Genomic DNA, 22,923 nt, shown 5'->3' on the forward strand with positions numbered 1-22,923 from the left:
ACCTCTTACCCAACTCACTATAATTTTCTCATTACAATGGGATCAACATCATATCCAGACTCAGACAATAATAGACTCAGGCGCGTGTGGAAGTTTTGTAGATGCTGATTTTGTTAAGCTAAATAAAATACCTACTGTGTGTAAGCATACACCTATTTTTGTCAAATTAATTGATGTATCTTTCATTCAGAAAGGACCTATTACCCGACATACTATTCCTTTACTTCTAACTACTGACAAAGGTCACACTGAATACATTACTTTTGACGTTATTCCCATGTCAATACATAAACCCATTTTAGGACATCCATGGTTACTTACTCACAACCCCACAATAGACTGGACACAGATCATTGTATAATTTCAGTCAGATTACTGTCTTAAAACTTGTTTTCCACATACTGTTATATCCAGTCTTGAGGTTGTAGCTCCACAGGTATATCAGAACTTAACAGACATTTTTGATATGAAAGAGGCAGAGTGTCTGCCACCTCACAGAGTTTTTGACTGCCCCATTGATATCATTCCTGGGTTACAAATACCTTATGGAAAAATGTATTCTTTGTCACAACAGGAACTTGTCTATCTACGAGAGTATTTCGATGAAAACCTTAAAAAAGGTTTCATAACTCACTCCACCTCTCCTGCAGCAGCAGTTATTTTTTTTGTAAAAAACAAAGACAAAACTTTGCGACCTATAATCGATTACAGAGCCCTGAATGCAGTTACAGTCAAAAACCAGTATCCCTTACCACTTATCCCAGAATTACTTGAACGACTCAGGAACGCAACCATTTATACGAAACTGGATTTGAAAGGCGCTTACAACCTCATACGTATTAAAAAGGGCGACGAGTGGAAGACCGCTTTTAGAACCAGATGCGGTCTATTTCAATATAATGTTATGCCTTTCGGGCTCTGTAATGCCCCCGCTACTTTTCAGCATTTTAGCAATGAGATTTTCAGAGACCTAACAGACATGTGTGTAATTATATATTTAGATGACATACTCATTTATTCAAAAAATATACATGAGCATCAAAAACATGTCAGATGGGTACTCACCCGTTTACGTCAACATAAATTAGAAAAATGTCTCTTTCATGTAACAAAAATAAAATTATTTGGGTATATCATATCTCCCAATAACATTCAGATGGATCCTGATAAAGTCAAAGTAATCTCTACTTGGCCTAAACGTACTTCAACAAAATCTCTTCAAAGATTTATTGTTTTTTCTTGGTTTTTCAAACTTTTACAGAAAATGTATTCGTAATTTCTCTTCTAAAGTGAGACCTTTGACCCAACTTACTAAGAAGAATCAAAGATTTTCATGGACCACTGAAGCCCAAAATGCATTTGGTAGTCTCAAACAAGACTTTTCTACAGCTCCTATATTAACCCTACCAGACCATAAGCTTCAATTTGTTCTCGAAGTAGATGCTTCAAATTCAGGAATTGGAGCTGTTCTGTCTCAGTGTAACCAGTCTACTTCTAGGCTTCATCCAATAGCTTTTTATTCCAGGACATTACTCCCGGCCGAATGTAATTATAGTATTGGGGACAAGGAACTATTCGCCATCAAAAGTTCTCTAGAAAATTGGAGACATTTACTAGAGGGAACAAGGGTTCCGTTTTTAATATAAACTGATCACAGAAACTTGGAGTACTTAAAACAGAACAAAACTTTGTCTTCTAGACAAGTTAAATGGGCACTTTTCATGGACAGATTCGATTTTTGTATCACCTACCGACCAGGTTCTTGCACTACCAAGGCCGATGCCCTGTCCAGAATACATGACCATGTCCCTGAGAACGACTCCTTAAGAACATTGATACCACCTGAGAAATTTCTGGGATCTTTAACTGGTTTCGAAAAAGGCATATTGGTCTCTTTATCTACTGAAGAAAATCCTCCTAAGGAGTGTTTAAAACACCCAACTTCTGGATTATGTTTTCATGAAAGCAAATTATATGTTCCTAAAGACCTCAGAGATCAAGTCACGATAATGTCTTATCAGGCCATTTAGGTGTACAAAAAACCAATGAACTCATCGGAAGACATTTTTGGTGGCCTCAAATAAAAAAACATACATAGTTATGTGACATCTTGTGATATATATGCAAGAAATAAACTTGACCATAAAAAACCTATTGGTTGCTTAACGCCTATACCTATTCCTGATGTACCTTGGTCTACAATCTCAATGGACTTTATTGTCAACCTTCCCACCTCTCAACATACAACACCATCCTCGTAGTCATTGACCATTTAACAAAATTTGCACATTTTATTCTTCTCAAACAGTTAGCGATGGCTAAGACAACAGCTACAGTTTTTCTTGACTCTATAGTAAGACTGCACAGACTTCCTAAGACCATAAGCAGAGATCGAGGACCACAGTTCACATCAGCTTTCTGGAGATCACTCTGTAAAATCTTAAATATAGATACTAGATACTCCATCTCCTACCCTCCCCAGACTAATGGTTTAACAGAAAGATTAAATCAAACTCTGGAGCAATATTTAAGATGTTATGTCTCACACTTACAAGATTATTGGGCTTCATATCTGCCAATGGCAGAATTCTCATATAACAACTCCTTGTCTTCATCTTCAAGGGTATCTCCTTTTTATGCTACCTACGGGTATCATCCATCTACTTTTCTTATTTCCACGAGTGCAGTAAACTCTCCAAGTGCCACTGAATTTTCTGTTCTTTTGGAAGACAGAGTAAAGATTCTTAAGACACATCTAGAGGAGGCAAAATCAAGCCAAAAACATTTCTATGATTTACAACGTAGACCAAGCCCTAACTACAGTATAGGAGACCAAGTCTTGTTATCTACAAAATATCTCAAACTCCAATTACCTAGTAAAAAATTGGCCAATCAATTTATCGGCCCATTCCCTATAAAAAAGATAATTAATCCTAATGCGGTCGTTTTAGATCTACCTACTTCATACAAAATCCATCTTTCATTTCATGTTTCTTTGCAGAAACCTTATATTCCCAATACACATTCTTCTCATCAGTCACCACCTCCTGTTGTTATCGACGGCCAAGATGAATTTGAAGTTGAGAGGATTCTTGACTCCCATATCAGACATCGTCGACTAGACTACTTTATAAAATGGAAGGGGTATGGACCTGAAGATAATTCATGGCATCCATATTCTGATGTTCATGCACCTTCTCTCATAACTGCTTTTCTTTGCAGATACCCAACTAAACCTCAACTGCAATCCCCAGAGGTGATTCCTTGAGGAGGGGGATATGTAATACACCTTTAAGAACTATCCAGTTATACTCCATCCACTTTTCCCTGCTATAAATCATCAGGGGTTTCCCTAGCACATTGCCTGAATATTGAAGTAATTTCCTGTCTTCAAGTTAGACTACTCAGTGAAAGAATAGCTCTTTACTTTTGTTTTCAGGAAATTAACTCTTGCTTCATTATTTCTCTGACTTCTTATTTTTGCAAGCGAAACTCAGCTTGCCTCAAGTTCCTGTCATCCACTACCTGCAAGTTCCGGTTCTATATTCAGGATCACCTCTAGCTACTCACTTCAGGTTTACCAACATAGCTGTCTCCTGCTTCACTGCTGATCCCCACTATCAGTGTTCCATTCTGCCAAGAAGCTGCAGTTTGCCTATGCAAAAGAGTATTCGTTTTGTGCTTGTTTTCATTGTGTCAAGTTAAAGGTCAGATCTTCATCAGAGCGCAAATATCTCTTTTTACACTTACCTGATGTTAAGTAACAGAATTATAATCTATACAAATGCTGACTGTGGACGCTGTCTGTGGATATTTCTACTTGCATTTAATAACTATTCAGCTGTTTAGATTTAGAACATGTAGGAAGATTAACTCTTTACATACCAAATTGCAGGCACATTCTAAGCTGTTATATTTGCTACTTACTGAGCTTTAAGTATATTTCTAGCTCAATCTTGTAGCTGATCCATTTATTCTCTAATTAATCTCGCTCTTTTCATTAACCTATTCATACCATTATTTATTTTTGTGTTAAGTTTTCATCAGAGCTACAAAAATGGTATTGCATATTTTAAAACAGATTCATTAGAGATATATCTTACATATAGCATCCATTGCATCAATTCCTTCAGAAAGGGTGTGGCCGGATACTGAAAGTCACCCTGATTTGAAGAGATTGGTCTTCCCTGACATATGGGCTCAAGATAAGAATGATTGTGGCATATTAAAAGGCATTGAAATCAATATTGTAGGCCCTGACCCCCCTACACAAAGACAGTATCGTTTTCCAGCAGAAGCTATTGAACCTGTGAGGCAAATTATTAGTCAGCTTGAAATCCAAGGAATAATTAGAAAATGTTCCTCCTCTAATAATTCTCCTTTGTGGCCAGTAAAGAAAGCAAATAATACTTGGAGGTTAACTGCTGATTTTCGTATACTGAATAAAGTTACCCCACCTGTTACAAATCTATTTGCTTCTACTCCTGAAGTGGTATCCAAACTGAGTGCCACATGTAGGTGGTAATCTGTTCTGGATATAAGTATTGGTTTTTGGAGTGTCAGACTAGCCCCAGAGTGCCAATATAAATTTGCTTTTTGCTTTGCTAACATGCAATATTGCTTCAATTCATGATTAATTGTATCAATAGTATCTCTCAGAGCTCATAATATCCCAATAATGCTTAATGATAGATGGGGTACCTAGCTGCCCCAAAAAATGGTTAGGAAATGTTGATTGTATATCAGAAAGCGCCTAATTAAAGGCTATGGGAATTAGGTTTGGGAAATACTGTATATATCTGTTATTCCTTATATGGTTAATTCTCATATGTGTAGGAATGTATGCCTGAATGCTGTATAGAAATATATACAATTTATTTCTTCATACAATTAATAAACATATAATAGAAACATACATTTAAAACATGGATCCATGTGACAGTATACAAATATAATAGATTACGATCTTTGTTCATAAAAAACAATAAATTGACATAATAATTCCTAAATTAGTGTCTTAAAAATCTCCAAATCAGTTCCTAAATTGGTTTCTTAAAATCTCTAAAAAATCTTTATAAAATCCTTACAAAATTAATAAAACATATAATCCGTTGTAGTCCCTAACCGGTTAGGGTGATTTGATATTCTCAAAAAACAGTATTAGTCTCTTATTTGGTGTAACTTCATTAAAAAGTGTGAAACAAAAAATGTGAAGCAAAAAAGAGTGTGAAACACAAAATTTCTTGGCGTGTTGTAATAGTGATAAAAAATATATATATTGAAAAAATATTTTAAAATAGATTCCAAAAAAACTTTTAAAACGTGAAGTCCAATATTCAAAAATCAAAAAGTAAAGCTAATATAAAAGACATAAAGTTCTTCCGTGTTTTAAATCCAAAATGGTGGTTGAGGTGGTTGTGAAATGTCAAATGTGTTAAAAAAATGGAGAAAAAAATAATGAATTGAATCCAAATGAATTAAATCCAAATCCTTATTAAATAATAAGTCTGTGCTTTCTATGGGTGTAGAAAATTAAACTTGGTGTGAATCTTCCTTCTTCTTAACAAATGGTTTGTTGTTGATATATTGATTATAGGGTATTCGGTCTGTGATGAAAGACTCTATCCTTATAAAACCTGTAAACAACAAAATAACATAGTGCAATAATGCTACAAATGTGATAGAAATAATGAAAAACTGCTCACCAATGACTGTCAACGCGTTTCGGCCTCTCAGTAAGGCCTTGTTACAAATTTATAAATTGTTGAACTTACTATCCTTTGTTGAAAAGGAATATGTGTATATCGTTAATTTTTACCCACTAACAATAATTCTAGATATGGGAATGAGGATTCTGATTCTTATATTTTCGTTTCGTCCATTTTTAAATTGTTACAAATTTATAAATTGTTGAACTTACTATCCTTTGTTGAAAAGGATTATGTATATATCGTTAATTTTTACCCACTTACAATAATTCTAGATATGGGAATGATAATTCTGATTCTTATATTTTCGTTTCAGTTTAGGTAATTTTAAGTTTGCACGATCTAAATGTATATTATCTAATAAAGGCACTTTAGAATTGAAATATATAAGTTGAATTGTGTGAATGCTAATAAAGCAGAAATGATAAGTTCTCTTCCTTGTGTATCATGTAACTAAATAACAACACAGAAACAATGATTACCAACTTAATAAAGTCCACCTTTACATTGGAAGCCACACAGGTGTTGATAGAAATCAAAAGGAAATGAAGAAACCAATCAAAACACATTCATACCTTTAAAAAGCCAGAAGCTAGCAGGATAAGCATTCTTGATAAAGCCCAGAAGGGTGAAACGCGTTGAATGGGACCTGCTACACTCTACTAAACTTCATTTACTACTGCCACAAAGCTGTGTGACCCTGCAACTTTAAACTTTTCTCCTGACCCTGCAAGTTAAAATCCACCTTTGGTAACTTCAGGGAATACGGTGTTACTGCTAAACACTGACCAGAGATTTCTTCAAACCTTAAGAAGTCTGAGGGAACCCAGATGAAAACAATATTTGGGCTATAAGAAGAAAGGAAAACAAAAAAAAGGATAACTACATCACCAGAAAGGATCATCACCCCTGACCTCTGAATCAAAGAGAAGGTCAGGTGACTTATCAGAAGCACCAGGAACAAACAGTCTGTGAATCCCTCACAGTGAAGAATATCAGCGGTTGCAACCAGGACAGATTAAGGTACCTCTACACTAATTTGCACTACGTTTTTTAAAACACGCAAACTGAACTTTAAAGACATCAAGGTATTCATTTGTTAAATTAACCATTTCCATTAACCACGATTGCTTTGGCACCTAAATCAGAATATTGGCTGTTTTTTTGCCTTTTTAACTATCCAGCACACCTGAGCCAATTATATGTCCAAGGAAAGTAACTGTGTAACTTTATAACTGTATTTGTTACTGAAGAACTGTAAAGCTGTTAGGACTGATACATTTGTGCCTTTTAAATATTCAATTCACCATTTATCTTAGAAATTTGTTGCTTGCCATATGTTATCTATAGAATTAATTCCTTTATACCTGGAATTCTAGGATTATATGGTTCTAGTCTGTTTTTATAAGTGTTGTATAAGGGAGACGTCCCTTTATTAATTAGGAAAAGCATTTGCTGTTGTTTTTATGTGTTCTAAGAATTTTTAAATAAACTAGATTGTATAAAACATAAATTAGATTGGTATCATCATTTCCTAGCTTTTTTAGCACTGCTAAATAACCCCCATTTTTTCTTCTTAAAGTATAACAACAAAACATGCGGTCTGGGACCCATGATGGTACTGGTATAACTAGGTTTTCTTAAGTATTACTATTTTTCGCAGTTTAATCCCTGTGATTGGTCTGTCCTCCTACTTCAAATTTGTCCAAAACATAAGTGGCTGTCTCAAATCAGTCAGGACAGAAGATAGATAGATAGGATAGATAGATATACATAGATTGATAGTTAGATAGAATCGATAGAAGATAAATAGATAGATTTGTTAGATATATAACTACCCTGACAAAGTATAATAATTAAACATGCGGTCTGGGACCCATGGTAACTTGGTTGTGTAAAGTAGTACTATTCTTAGCACTTTCATCCCTGTAACTCCTCCTATCGGGGGAGGTCTATATGGTGTGCATTATTACCATGACAAAGTATAACAACAAGACACGCGGTCTGGGACCCATGGTAACTAGATTGTGTTAAGTAGTACATCATCATCATCATCATCACACCATACCTCCATGTCTGTAATGCTGCCTGACTGAGACATATCACTGTTATGTACATCCTCTGTCAATGATGGTGCGCATCACTCATTTCTTCCAACTGATGTGTCAATAACTCCTGTGACAGTTTAAGTGAAGAGGCTATGGTGCTAGTGTTGGTGGTGGTGACAGGCGGGCGAGTGGCACTGGTCACTTGAGACGTGCCCAAAGCACAGCTGGACGTAGATGGTGCGTCAAGGTTAGGAGGACTAGAAGCGGAAGCTGTAGAAGATTGGGTGTCCTGTGTTAGCCATTCAACTAGGTCAGAACTTTTCGCGTCCCCCCTGGCACCCGGCGTCTGAACAATGTGCATATTTGTAGGGTCTAAAGGAATCACAGCACCACGACCACAACAGAACCTGCGGGGTGGCCTGCCTCTGCCTGTCATTTTTTAAAAATGTACACTTACAATACTATTACACAAAATATGATTGTTGGCACTAGTTGGCAAATGGGCCTGTCTGGCACACACGCTGGGAGTAAGGCAACTGCAATTAGATTAAGCTAGCTGAGTCATGCTTCTTAGTCCAAATTTTTTTTTACCAAACATTGACAATACTGTTAGAACAAATATGATTGGTGGCACTAGTTGGAAATGGCAAGTGGGCCTGGCACACACGCTGGCAGGCCGGCAACTGCAATTCAATGGCACTAGGAGACTGAAGATTCACAGTCAAAAAGGTTATGATTAAAATAAAATTCAATACTGTTACAACAAATATGATTGTTGGGAATAGTTGGCTTGTGCGCCTGGTACACACGCTGGCAGGCAGGAGGAAACTGCAATTCAATGGCACTAGCAAACTGATGATTCACAGTCTAAGAATTTTTTATTTTAAATATTTACAATACTGTTACAACAAATATGATTGGTGTAACTAGTTGGCAAGTGGGCCTGGCACACACGCTGGCAGGCAGGCAACTGCAAATCAATGGCACTAGGAGACTGAAGATTCACAGTCAAAAAAGTTATGATGTAAAAAATTTTCAATACTGTTACAACAAATATGATTGGTGGCACTAGTTGGCTAGTGGGCCTGGCACACACGCTGACAGGCAGGAGGAAACTGCAATTCAATGGCACTAGCAAACTGATGATTCACAGTCTAATAATTTGTTATTTTAAATATTTACAATACTGTTACAACAAATATGATTGGTGTAACTAGTTGGCAAGTGGGCCTGGCACACACGCTGGCAGGCAGGCAACTGCAATTCAATGGAACTAGGAGACTGAAGATTCACAGTCAAAAAAGTTATGATTTAAAAAAAATTCAATACTGTTACAACAAATATGATTGGTGGCACTAGTTGGCTAGTGGGCCTGGCACACACTCTGGCAGGCAGGAGGAAACTGCAATTCAATGGCACTAACAAAACTGATGATTCACAGTCTAAGAATTTTTTATTTTAAATATTTACAATACTGTTACAACAAATATGATTGGTGTAACTAGTTGGCAAGTGGGCCTGGCACACACGCTGGCAGGCAGGCAACTGCAATTCAATGGCACTAGGAGACTGAAGATTCACAGTCAAAAAAGTTATGATTTAATTTTTTTTTCAATACTGTTACAACAAATATCATTGGTGGCACTAGTGGCTAGTGGGCCTGGCACACACGCTGGCAGGCAGGAGGAAACTGCAATTCAATGGCACTAGTAAACTGATGATTCACAGTCTAACAATTTTTTATTTTAAATATTTACAATACTGTTACAACAATGATGATTGGTGTAACTAGTTGGCAAGTGGGCCTGGCACACACGCTGGCAGGCAGGCAACTGCAATTCAGTGGCACTAGGAGACTGAAGATTCACAGTCAAAAATGTTATGATTTAAAAAAAAAATCAATACTGTTACAACAAATATGATTGGTGGCACTAGTGGCTAGTGGGCCTGGCACACACGCTGGCAGGCAGGAGGAAACTGCAATTCAATGGCACTAGCAAACTGATGATTCACAGTCTAAGAATTTGTTATTTTAAATATTTACAATACTGTTACAACAAATATGATTGGTGTAACTAGTTGGCAAGTGGGCCTGGCACACACGCTGGCAGGCAGGCTACTGCAATTCAATGGCACTAGGAGACTGAAGATTCACAGTCAAAAAAGTTATGATTTAAAAAAAAATCAATACTGTTACAACAAATATGATTGGTGGCACTAGTGGCTAGTGGGCCTGGCACACACGCTGGCAGGCAGGAGGAAACTGCAATTCAATGGCACTAGCAAACTGATGATTCACAGTCTAAGAATTTGCTATTTTAAATATTTACAATACTGTTACAACAAATATGATTGGTGTAACTAGTTGGCAAGTGGGCCTGGCACACACGCTGGCAGGCAGGCAACTGCAATTCAATGGCACTAGGAGACTGAAGATTCACAGTCAAAAAAGTTATGATTTAAAAAAATTTCAATACTGTTATAAAATTTATGATTGGTGGCACTAGTTGGCTAGTGGGCCTGGCACACATTCTGGCGGGCAGGAGGAAACTGCAATTCAATGGCACTAGCAAACTGATGATTCACAATCTAACAATTTTTTATTTTAAATATTTACAATACTGTTACAACAAATATGATTGGTGTAACTAGTTGGCAAGTGGGCCTGGCACACAGGCTGGCAGACAGGCAACTGCAATTCAATGGCACTAGGAGACTGAAGATTCACAGTCAAAAATGTTATGATTTAAAAAAAATTCAATACTGTTACAACAAATATGATTGGTGGCACTAGTGGCTACTGGGCCTGGCACACACGCTGGCAGGCAGGAGGAAACTGCAATTCAATGGCACTAGCAAACTCATGATTCACAATCTAAGAATTTGTTATTTTAAATATTTACAATACTGTTACAACAAATATGATTGGTGTAACTAGTTGGCAAGTGGGCCTGGCACACACACTGGCAGGCAGGCAACTGCAATTCAATGGCACTAGGAGACTGAAGATTCACAGTCAAAAAAGTTATGATTTAAAAAAATTTCAATACTGTTATAAAATTTATGATTGGTGGCACTAGTTGGCTAGTGGGCCTGGCACACATGCTGACGGGCAGGAGGAAACTGCAATTCAATGGCACTAGCAAACTGATGATTCACAATCTAACAATTTTTTATTTTAAATATTTACAATACTGTTACAACAAATATGATTTGTGTAACTAGTTGGCAAGTGGGCCTGGCACACAGGCTGGCAGGCAGGCAACTGCAATTCAATGGCACTAGGAGACTGAAGATTCACAGTGAAAAAAGTTATGATTTAAAAAAAATTCAATACTGTTACAACAAATATGATTGGTGGCACTAGTTGGCTAGTGGGCCTGGCACACACGCTGGCAGGCAGGAGGAAACTGCAATTCAATGGCACTAGCAAACTGATGATTCACAGTCTAAGAATTTGTTATTTTAAATATTTACAATACTGTTACAACAAATATGATTGGTGTAACTAGTTGGCAAGTGGGCCTGGCACACACACTGGCAGGCAGGCAACTGCAATTCAATGGCACTAGGAGACTGAAGATTCACAGTCAAAAAAGTTATGATTTAAAAAAATTTCAATACTGTTATAAAATTTATGATTGGTGGCACTAGTTGGCTAGTGGGCCTGGCACACACGCTGGCGGGCAGGAGGAAACTGCAATTCAATGGCACTAGCAAACTGATGATTCACAATCTAACAATTTTTTATTTTAAATATTTACAATACTGTTACAACAAATATGATTTGTGTAACTAGTTGGCAAGTGGGCCTGGCACACAGGCTGGCAGGCAGGCAACTGCAATTCAATGGCACTAGGAGACTGAAGATTCACAGTGAAAAAAGTTATGATTTAAAAAAATTTCAATACTGTTACAACAAATATGATTGGTGGCACTAGTTGGCTAGTGGGCCTGGCACACACGCTGGCAGGCAGGAGGAAACTGCAATTCAATGGCACTAGCAAACTGATGATTCACAGTCTAAGAATTTGTTATTTTAAATATTTACAATACTGTTACAACAAATATGATTGGTGTAACTAGTTGGCAAGTGGGCCTGGCACACACGCTGGCAGGCAGGCAACTGCAATTCAATGGCACTAGGAGACTGAAGATTCACAGTGAAAAAAGTTATGATTTAAAAAAAATTCAATACTGTTACAACAAATATGATTGGTGGCACTAGTTGGCTAGTGGGCCTGGTACACACGCTGGCAGGCAGGAGGAAACTGCAATTCAATGGCACTAGCAAACTGATGATTCACAGTCTAACAATTTTTTATTTTGAATATTTACAATAATGTTACAACAAATATGATTGGTGTAACTAGTTGGCAAGTGGGCCTGGCACACACGCTGGCAGGCAGGCAACTGCAATTCAGTGGCACTAGGAGACTGAAGATTCACAGTCAAAAAAGTTATGATTTAAAAAAAATTCAATACTGTTACAACAAATATGATTGGTGGCACTAGTTGGCTAGTGGGCCTGGCACACATGCTGGAAGGCAGGAAACTGCAATTCAATGGTACTAGCAGACTGATGATTCACAATCTAAGAATTTATTATTTTAAATATTTATAATACTGTTAGAACAAATATGATTGGTGTAACTAGTTAGCAAGTGGCCTGGCACACACGCTGGCAGGCAGGCCACTGCAATTCAAAGGCACTAGCAGACTGATGATTCACAGGCAAAAAATTATTTATTCTAAATATTTACTATACTGTTATAACAAATATGATTCGTGGGAATAGTTGGCAGCAAGTGGGCCTGGCACACACGCTGGCAGGCAGGCAACTGCAATTGGATTACACTAGCAGGCCAATGATTCACAGTCAAAAAATATTTTATTTTAAATATTTACACTACTGTTATAACAAATATGATTAGTGTAACTAGTTGGCAAGTGGGCCTGGCACACACGCTGGCAGGCAGGCAACTGCAATTAAATAACAATAGCAGAATGATGTAACAGTTTGTTTTTAAAAAAGTTACAAAAATGTTACAACAGATAGGAGTAATGGCACTCAGGATAGAACTAGGCACAGTATATGCTGGCAGCCTGACACAGAGGCTGGCCTGGCAACTAAAATTAAATAACACAAGAAGAGGACTGATGTAAAAAAACATTTTACATAAAATTTACACTAATGTTGTTACACCAGATATAAGTGGTGGAAAAAAAAATATTAATCTGTGTCACACTATATGATGTGGGCCAGAAACACACATGCCTGATGGAAAAAGAAATTAGATTACACTAGCAAAATGATTTAATTTTTTTTTTTAACTTTAAAATAATGTAAAGCAGATATGAGTCGTGGCTGGTAGGTAGGGCAGCAATTTACCACAGTATGCTGTGTAAGTGAGAAACACACAGGCCTGATAGAAAATGAAATTAGATTACACTAGCAAAATAATTTAAAAGTTTTTATTTTAAATTTAAAATAATGTTAAGCAGATATGAGTGGTGGCACTGGCTGGCTGCTACGTAGGGCAGCAATTAACCACAGTATGCTCTGTAAGTCAGATACACACAGGCCTGATAGAAAATAAAATTAGATTACACTAGCAAAATGACTTAAAGGTTTTTTTTTTTAATTTAAAGAAAAAGATTAAGCACATATGAGTCGTGGCTGCTAGCCTTGTTAGGGCATCAATTAACCACAGTAGGCTCTGTAAGTCAGATACACACAGGCCTGATAGAAAATAAAATTAGATTACACTAGCAAAATGATTTAAAGGTTTTTTTTTTTTAATTTAAAGAAAAAGGTTAAGCACATATGAGTTGTGGCTGCTAGCCTTGGTAGGGCAGAAATTAACCACAGTAGGCTCTGTAAGACAGATACACACAGGCCTGATAGAAAATAAAATTAGATTACACTAGCAAAATGATTTAAAGTTTTTTTTGGAATTTAAAAAAAGGTTAAGCACATATGAGTCGTGGCTGATAGACTAGGGAGGGCAGCAATTAAACACAGTATGCGCTATAAGTCAGCAAAACACACAGGCCTGATAGAAAATAAAAATAGATTACACTAGCAAAATGATTTAAAGGTTTTTTTTTTAATTTAAAGAAAAAGGTTAAGCACATATGAGTCGTGGCTGCTAGCCTTGGTAGGGCATCAATTAACCACAGTAGGCTCTGTAAGTCAGATACACACAGGCCTGATAGAAAATAAAATTAGATTACACTAGCAAAATGATTTAAAGGTTTTTTTTTTAATTTAAAGAAAAAGGTTAAGCACATATGAGTCGTGGCTGCTAGCCTTGGTAGGGCAGAAATTAACCACAGTAGGCTCTGTAAGTCAGATACACACAGGCCTGATAGAAAATAAAATTAGATTACACTAGCAAAATGATTTAAAGTTTTTTTTTTTTGGAATTTAAAAAAAGGTTAAGCACATATGAGTCGTGGCTGATAGACTTGGGAGGGCAGCAATTAAACACAGTATGCTCTGTAAGTCAGCAAAACACACAGGCCTGATAGAAAATAAAAATAGATTACACTAGCAAAATGATTTAAAGGTTTTTTTTTTTTATTTAAAGAAAAAGGTTAAGCACATATGAGTCGTGGCTGCTAGCCTTGGTAGGGCAGAAATTAACCACAGTAGGCTCTGTAAGTCAGATACACACAGGCCTGATAGAAAATAAAATTAGATTACACTAGCAAAATGATTTAAAGTTTTTTTTTTTTAATTTAAAAAAAGGTTAAGCACATATGAGTCGTGGCTGATAGACTTGGGAGGGCAGCAATTAAACACAGTATGCTCTGCAAGTCAGGAAAACACACAGGCCTGATAGAAAATGAAATTAGATTACACTAGCAAAATGATTTAAAAGGTTTTTTTTTCATTTAAAATAATGTTATAAGCGGATATGAGTGGTGGCTGGCACAGAGCAATGAACCACAGTTTATGATGTGTGAGCCTGAGAGACACAGGCCTGATAGAAAATGAAAATAAATTACACTAGCAAAATAATTTCAAATTTTTGTTGGTTAAATTTAAATTAATGTTGTTAGGCAGATATCAGTGGTGGCACTAATCACAGCATATGCTGTGAGCCTCACACACAGGCTGAAAGCCAGGCAAATGCAAATAAAAATACAAAGAAAAAAAAAAAACGACTGAAGTTATAGCCCTAAAAAGGGCTTTTTGGGGTGCTGTACTTGCAGCAGAGATTAGATGAGTCCTTCAGGACTGTAGTGGACACTAAATACACTAGCCTAGCTATCTATTTCCCTATAATGTCAGCAGCAGCAACACAAAAGCTCCTCTCACTATGAAAGCAAGATTGTAATGAGTCTAAAATGGCTGCTACCAAGAAGCTGGGAGGGTCTGTGAGGGAGTGTCTCATGCTGATTGGCTCTAATGTGTCAGAAGGCTGTGACATACAGGGTCAAAGTTTCCTCAATGATGACATATAGGGGGTGGATCGAACATCGCATATGTTCGCCCGTAGCGGCGAACGCGAACAAGCTATGTTCGCGGTGAACTGTTCGGGACATCACTACTTTTGATATCATATTATGTCACATCATATAATATGCAAACATTTAACAGTTAAACTAGGTTAAATACTTATAACAAGATCAGGAATGTCCACTATAATATCAATATCAATAATGTCTTCTGGACTAAGGGTTCAGGGTTAGGAATGAACAAAAGGCAAAGAGTATATTGTAGCATATAGGCGGAGGAGATAATCTTGGATTTTCATTTTACTCTAAGTTCAACTCCAAAATTCCTCTTACCATATATATATCTGAGGTGTGCGGATAGATTTAAGGAGGGGTTACTCTCTAGGGGTTTGTGGAATAAAGTTGCTGAGTTCGGCTTTACTGTCATCCCATGTAAATTTAAGGTTGTGATAGAATTCAAGGTTATTCATCCTGAAGTACCCGTACTCCTCTAATGTAAGAGGGTTTTCTATATGCATTATCCAATTGTTTAAACTGGGAGTAAGTTGTGATTTCCATAATTTAGCTATAAGATATCTAGCAGAGTTCAATCCGAGTTGTGTGAGTTTACATTGATATTTGGGTAACAAATTCAATAATGCTAGTGTTGGATCGAGGTTAAATTCGACATTCAGTCCCAGTATTTTTCTAATAAAAGATTTCAACTACTCCCCAAAAGGATCTCAATTTTTGTCAGCTCCACCACATATGTAATAATGTTCCTTTTGAGCTGCACCCCTTACAGCAGAGGTCAGAAGAAGCAGGGAATAGGCTTTTCAACCTGACTGGAGTTAGTTACCAGCAAATTAACATTTTGTAGTTGGTTTCTAGAAATCTAGTAGACATAGAAGATTTTCTTGTGTTTTTAAATATATGGTTCCAATCTGGGGGTGGTGGAGCCAGCGCTCAAAGGAGATGGCTGCACGTTTGTGAGCTCTGAACTCCCTATAGGGCAAAACAGTGCCTATTGTGAATGATCACCAGCTTTTACCCTCATATAACAGTGGGCTTAAGCAGATGAACCGGCTGTCTTAGGCTGGGAAGCACCTCGGAGGACTGACGCTCTCAACAAGCGGTGCTAGCCTCTTACATCGCACTCCAGGAGCTAACTCCGCCATGTGAGCAGGCCGCAGTTGATTGCGGAGGTAACTTGCAATGCAATTGACTATACCTTGAGACTCGGATGAAGGAAGGTCCGGTCATATGGAGGATGCTGCTCGGGCATGAAGTGACCATATAAGGTACCAAGGTGTCCATATCTACACGAAGTAGCAGGCAAATTCGTCCGCCATCTTAAATTTTAATTAGGGACCTACTTCCACTATCAATGTTCTGGAGTGTGTGTATGGAACAGGGGGAGCGAGGTTGTTATGCTGTGGGTCTATGCAGAGTTATATAACGCTTCAGGGAAAAGGCAGCCATGGCAGAAATATCTACACTCATTTAATGCAAGACATAATGATAATGCACTCAATATGATATATACATCACTCCTTGCTTTATGAGAATCACCATCTCTAATCTAGTCTGATTTCTGTATACTGGCTAGGGTGGCTAGCCCAGGACAGGAGACACATACCATTGAGACAAGAGAAATAAGCAGGTGAATGGGCTCCTCAGGGCAAATTGTTGTGATGTGATATAAGGAAGGAGTTACTGTTAGCTCACTAGCTTTGCAGCTATTTTATACCTGAGGGCAGACATATCTGATACCAGTGTCTATATACCTTGGCCACTAAATCGCCTGCATCACTCAACCCTATACTAGTGATATATATTTCTTACTGAAATATCCCCCTGGAACGACAGTCGCCACTATGTCTCCTAAAAAGGGGAATAAAGCAGACAAAGTTGCCAAGAAGCAGGCCACCTTGACACCCTCTGTAAACAATTTTTTTAAGCATTTGGAACCAGGGTGAGTTTTGGAGGCGGAAGTTGCTATTACATCAGCTACCACTTCCGGATCAAACATGCTACTCCACGGCGCCAATTGCAAAATGTTTTGGCGTGATAGTCCAGTAAATGACATTGGCTGTCTACTCTTATTTAACCCTTTAAGGACACAGCTTTCAGTTTACTCAATTGTTTTATGACAGAAAAATTCCGTCATATGTCCTTAAGAGGTTAAGGTACGTGAATGTAACAATCCGATATCAGTCTTCAGAAAGGTCCCAGGAGAGGACCGAAATGCATAGACATTGACATATACCACTGATATCACGGATCAGATTTTATTGGTAAGCTCATTACCTATTTTTTCACAAGGTCATTAGCTTTATTGCACTATGTTTGTTTATTTCTTTCTAGGGCTTTGAATTTTACTTGTGGGATAGACTTGTGAAACTTTCTTGTGGATTTTCTCTAAGAAGAGACCTTAAACCAATCATTTAGCATCACCTGACTATAGGAAATACGATTTTGTACTTTCGGATTTTTTGATAAGGTTGTTACCGCTTTGGATTAGACATTGTAGCAATTCCCCCTTAAATAGGGCGTTTTAGCCCACTGCTTTTTTTTTTTTCACTACTTTTTACCGGGTGTACACCTGTTTTATTGGCCACATTTTTCCACATATTTTATCCTTTTTCAAAACATTTTTTTGATTTTCATATTTTTGATTTTCATTTTTATATATTTTTTATATATTTTTTCTTCTCATATATTTTTTATTTTTTATTTTTCTCAAAATTTTTCTCACATTTTTTATTTTTATCCATTTTTCATATACATCATTTTTTGTACACATACTCTCACCGGATACCATTTCCACTGGATTCACTGGATACATTGGACACAATATTGAGACACTCATTATATTGGATCACACTGGACTAATTGTATTGGATCTCATTTGGGACATTGTTTATATTAGATATTAAAGTTAAGGTCATTATAGTTATTTTAGATTTATTTGGACAAAGGATATTACCCACACCACGTATCACCACACCAACTCTATTCCTCTTTGTGCAGTTATTAATTTTTTAATTTTTTAGGACTTCAACATTTGTATTTTTTAGATTGTTGCCATCATCATATCATTTTGTTTCTGATGAATTAACTATCTGTGTGATAATCATTGCTCTTGATATTATTTGTTTATCGTAACTTTTTATATATTTTTATATTTTTTTTTTATGAAAAAAAGTTTTTATTGATTTTTCAACAGTTTACAAATTACAAGTAGCAAATCAGACCAACCGCATTACATTCTCAAACATTTTACAGTTCTTCTTACCACCATCTGAGATGACCAAAGGTACTTAGCCCAGTTGGAGGAGGACCCGGCCAGTGAAGATACTAGTGTATTCCCTGAGCAATTTATCTGAAATTCTGGCCCCTGCCCAAGGGAAGATTGGATTCGACTTTATGAACACAAAAAAAAAAAAAATGTGGAAATGTGCTGTGACCCACCCAAACTAACTGAGCAGGAGAGGAGATGGCAGGGACCGTGTCTGATGCCCCCATCCCATCCACCCCCATCCCTTTTATTTATTTCTGGCCTCACTGTACATTATCCAGGGTTCCCACATTCGCAGAAACTGTTCTTTATTATCTAATATATCTGCAGAGGCGCTGCTCATTTGATAATAGTGATCAATTTTGTTCCTAATTATCAGAAAAGAGGGAATCATGGTCTTCCAATACCTTGCAATGGTTATCTTAGTTATAGTGCAAATCAGTGCCACTAACTTATTTGCTCTTGGAGACAAGCCTGGAAGAGGTTCGTGTAATAATGCTTGGGTTGGGGTTAAATTAATCTGCTTGTCCATGACATATTTTTATATTTTTATGTGATTTTATTTCTTTTTGACCTTTGGATTCCACCTTAAGCTTTTCTAACATCCTCTTTGGGGGTTATTTTAGCGCTCCCCTGTCGCACACTTTTTATACTTAACTTTTGAGATCTGGTTGAGAGATCTCGCTTTTTCCTTGGGAGGAGCTTGGGTGGTAGCTTTATTGGCGCTGGAGATACCCATAAGTTCTAATATTTATACTTAATTCATGAACCAGAAGATGATGGTTGCTTTGTCGCTTTGTCATATTTCTGTGCTTTTTCTATCTAAAGGGGAGGAGAGTCCACGGCTTCATTCATTACTGTTAGGAATTTAGAACCTGGCCACCAGGAGGAGGCAAAGACACCCCAGCCAAAGGCTTAAATACCTTCCCCACTTCCCTCATCCCCCAGTCATTCTTTGCCTTTTGTCACTGGAGGATGGCAGAGGAGTGCTGGAGTTTCTGAGTAGTCTCTTATGGAGGGCAGTACTCTTCGCATTGGGACTGGAGTTTTAAGTAGTCCTGTCAGCCTCTCAGTGAGAGCCTGGGCGAAAGTTAGAGTCCGGAGATGCAGGGAGAGTCTTTCTGGAAACCATCCAGACTCATATTAACAGCTCCATAAGCAATCAGCGTTGATGAGTTTTGCTGCCTGCTTTCTTCACTCAAGTCCATGTCAGGAACGAACTAACCTGTCACACTTTAAGGGCATGTTCCTGTTCCACGGCGTAGATTCTGGTAAGATCGTTTCATTTTTTATTAATAATGATAACATAGAAGACAGGGTCACAGTGTGGCGCCTTTTTATCTTTACAGAATTAATGGTTAATATTCCTGGAAAGGGGATTATTGAACAGGGGGGGGGGTTTATACATGATATCGTTTAATGTGTCATTGCTGCGTTATGTACGAGATGAGGCTCTGGCAATGTGTGAAACTTTCAGGTTACTTGCAGAAATTTTGCGCAGCCATTTTCCCTAGTGCAGGGACGGTCCTGTCAGGCATTCCATGTGTCTAGGTGTGGCTATCTAGCCTCTCTGTTGATCTGTGATGCAGGAGATGTAGCAGTTTCTGTAGTCTGGGTCCTAGGAGGTGGTGAGTGCCCTGGCCATTGGTGATACAAAGGTGCATTTTTTATAAATAAAGTTAGTCTACCCAAACGCGCAAGCGTTATTGTAATGAGGTTCTGGTAGATCAGCCTGCTAAACTATGTTCCACATGCCTTGATAAAGTTACAACATCTACATGTAAACGGATGTCTAGTACTACTGAGGCGTCCACCTCTGAGGGTTCTTTGTCCCGGGAGGTGCGTTCCCTACTTTTATCTCCGATTGCATATGCAGGGCCCCGGGGTCCAACCGTTACTCCTTCGGGAGAGATTTGTTGGCCGTTATGCCATGCCTTACCACATTCTGCTAAGCTCAAGTGTAGGGTTTATAATAGCGGCCCGGCCCAGGGTTTGTCCATGCCGATGGCTGATCCATAGGCTATATACGATGACGAGGCCCACTCCGACTCTTCGGAGGAGGCCTCTTCTTGGTCAGAGTCCATGTCATCTAACACCTCTGGTGGCGGAGGAGCCTGGTTATAGGTTTAGGTTTGAGAATCTACGCTTTCTGCTACAGCAGGTGCTTGCTACTCTGGAGGTTCCGGAACCTAAGATACCGGAGGAACCTGCGATTCCTAAGCGTGACAAGGTATAAGAGGACAGGGTAGTGCCTAAGCCTTTCCCGGTACCCATTAAGATGGCAAATATTATTACGAATGAATGGGGACAATTAATTTTGTTCTTTTCCCCTTCTTCTTTTAAAAAGCTGTTCCCGTTCCGGACTCTCAGCTTGAGCTGTGGGGGACCATCCCTAAGGTTGATGGGGCCATTTCTACGCTTGCGAAGCGGACAACTATTCACCTCGAGGATAGTTCGTAAAGAGACCATGGATAAAAAGCTGGAAAACATGTTGAAAAAGATGTTTCAGCACACAGGGTTTGTTTTTCAGCCAGCAGCGGCCGTTGTGGCAGTCGCTGGAGCTGCAATATATTGGTGTGAATCCCTGTATGAAAACATTGAGGGGGAGACATCCATCAATGAGATACAGGAGAAGATTAAGGCGCTGAATGTCGCCAATTCTTTAATCTGTGATCAATATGCAAATTATTCGCCTGACATGACCTCTAAGGCGAGGCTGTTGTCCCTGCCTTTTCAAGGAAAGATCCTGTTCAGTCCAGGATTGGATTAAATTATAATCCCGGTTACGGGAGGCAAGGGAGCTTTCCTACTGCAGAATAAAAAGGCTAACCCTAAGGGATCTACTTTTTGTCCCTTTTGTGCGAACAATGTCCAGCGCCAGCAACCCTCAGCAAAAGTGGACCAGTCCAAGGGATCTTGGAAGCTGGCTCAATCTTGGAATAAGTCCAAGCAGAGCAAGAAGCCCGCTGAGACGAAATTGGCATGAAGGGGCGGCCCCCGACCAGGCTCTGGATCACGTAGGGGGCAGATTATCTCTATTCTCAGACGCATTGTTGCAGGATGTTCAGGACCCTTGGGTGCTAGAAGTTGTCTCTCAGGGTTACAGGATAGGGTTCAGATACCATCCGCCTGAGGGCAGATTCCTCCTGTCAAACCTGTCTTCAAGACCAGAGAAAAGAGAGGCCTTTCTAGAGTGTGTGAGAGATCTCCCCTCTCTCGGGTTTATCGTACCAGTACCCCTAGCCGAAAGGGGTCTAGGGTACTATTCCAACCTTTTTGTGGTTCCAAAGCAGGAGGGCACATTCCGCCCGATTCTGGACCTAAAGTGTTTAAACAAGTTTCTGACCTAAAGTGTTTAAACAAGTTTCTGAGTGTTTCATCGTTCAAAATGGAAACGATCAGGGGGTTGATCCGATAAAAATCTTCGCCCGCAAAAGCCGGCGACGCCAATATTTACGCTGGTTTGGTATCACATATACAGCGTAACCTAGAAGTTACGCGCGTATATTTCTGCCGTCGCCCGTAGTTTTTTGGGCCATAGGCAGGTATACCAAACCAGCGCAGTTTGGTATCCAATATGCAGCGTAAGGACTTACGTGGCGAAAATGGAGAAATCTTACTCCATTTTCACCTCGCCACAAAAAGCAGCCGTAAGAAGCCTTACGCTGACTATTGGAGCCCCGTAACTCCCTAAACTAACTAGAAAAGAAACCTAACACCTAACGCATGCGCAATGTCTAGCTACCTGTCAACCGCGATCCCCCCCCCCCGAAATCCCTAATAAAGTTATTAACCCCTAAACCGCCGCTCCCGGACCCCGCCGCCATCTACATAAACTAACCCCTAAAACCGCCGCAATCTACCTTATCTATCGCCTAATGTGAACCCCTAAAACCGCCACCATCTAACTTATCTATCCCCTAATCTGACCCCTTACACCGCCGCCACCTATATAAAAATTATTAACCACTAATCTAATCCCCCTATACCGCCGCCAGCTATATTAATATTATTAACCCCTAATGTAAGCCCCTTACACCGCCGCCATCTATAGTAAAATTATTAACCCCTAATTTAATCTACCTACCCCGCCGCCAGCTATATTATCTATATTAACCCTAAGTATATTATAGTTAATATAGGTATTACATTATATATATTAACTATATTAACCCTAATTATATTAGGGTTAATATAGTTAATATAGTTACTATAGTATTTATATTAACTCTATCTAACCCTAACACCCCTAACTAAATTTATATTAAATTAATCTAATTCATATTATAAACTAAAATATTCCTATTTAAATCTAAATACTTACCTATAAAATAAACCCTAAGATAGCTACAATATAATTAATAATTACATTGTAGCTATGTTAGGGTTAATATTTATTTTACAGGTAAATTGTTAATTA

This window comes from Bombina bombina, chromosome 5, assembly GCF_027579735.1.
Source record: "Bombina bombina isolate aBomBom1 chromosome 5, aBomBom1.pri, whole genome shotgun sequence".
Lineage (NCBI taxonomy): Eukaryota > Metazoa > Chordata > Amphibia > Anura > Bombinatoridae > Bombina > Bombina bombina.